This window comes from Solanum pennellii, chromosome 12, assembly GCF_001406875.1.
Source record: "Solanum pennellii chromosome 12, SPENNV200".
NCBI classification, from domain to species: domain Eukaryota; kingdom Viridiplantae; phylum Streptophyta; class Magnoliopsida; order Solanales; family Solanaceae; genus Solanum; species Solanum pennellii.
Window position 1 is genome coordinate 63,921,578 of NC_028648.1, and position 1,450 is coordinate 63,923,027.

Here is a 1,450-nt window from a genome sequence, read left to right on the forward strand (position 1 = left end):
CTTGATGCTTCTCCAAACAATGGCTCCACCTCCCAAAGTAAACACATTTCCTGAGGTCGACTTTCTAGAGTTTATATCAGACTGGAAATCTGAGTCTGTGTACCCTATGGGCACCAACTCATCCGAATGATAGACTAGCATGTAATCCCTAGTCCTTTTCAGGTACTTGATTATATGCTTAACTGCTGTCCAATGTTCTCGTCCAGGATTAGACTGATGTCTGCTAACCATGCCTACGGCAAAACAAATGTCAGGTCTAGTGCATAACATGGCATACATGAGACTTCCTACCGCTGATGCATAAGGAACTGTCTTCATGCTTTCTGTTTCCTCATTTGTCTTAGGACATTGATCCTTAGATAAAGAAATTCCATGTCTAAAAGGAAGAAAACCTTTCTTGGAATCGTGCATGCTAAACCTGGTTAGAATTGTATCAATATAAAGAGCTTGAGATAAACCTAACATCCTTTTCTTGCGATCACGTTGAACCTTGATCCCAAGGATGTGAGCAGCTTCTCCCAAATCCTTCATATCAATGTTTGTTGACAACCATTTCTTAACTGAATTCATCAAGCCCACATTATTTCCTATGAGCAAGATATCATCTACATATAATACCAAAAACACCACTTTATCCCCATTCCACTTTTTGTACACACAAGACTCATCAAGACATTGCTCAAAACGAAAAGACTTGACTGCAGTGTCGAAGCAAGTGTTCCATGCCCTAGAAGCTTGCTTTAATCCATAAATAGATCTTTTAATCTTGTACAACATGTGTTCTTTTCCTTTTTCTATGAAACTATCTGGTTGTCGCATAAATATGCTTTCATCAAGACTTCCATTAAGGAAAGCTGTCTTGACATCCATTTGCCAAATCTCATAATCATAATGAGCAGCAATGGATAAGAGAATTCTAATAGACTTAAGCATGACTACTGGCGAAAAAGTTTCCTCATAGTCGATCCCTTCTTTCTGAGTAAACCCTTTTGCAACAAGTCTAGCTTTGTAAGTTTGCACTTGTCCATCTACTCCTCTCTTTTTCTTATATATCCACTTGCATCCAATGGGTTTGACTCCATCTACAGGTGGTTCTACAAGATCCCAGACTTTGTTAGAGTACATAGACTCCATTTCTGATTTCATAGCAACAATCCATTTTTCTGCATCTTTATCTTGTAGTGCTTCGTCGTAATTCACAGGTTCGGTATTTGACTCTTCAGGGATTCTGTCAAAAGACTCTCCCAAGAGTGCATACCGAAGTGGTTTTCTTATCACTCTCCCACTACGACGATACACTACAGTTGCAAGGGCAGGTTCAGAGAGATTTGCATTATTATGATCTTGTGGTGGAACAACATCATTTTTAGGATCTTGAGTTTCCATGTTATCTTCAGTATCTTGCGGTGCAGAGATATCAACAACTTCTTCCTCTAATGCAATCTGCTCA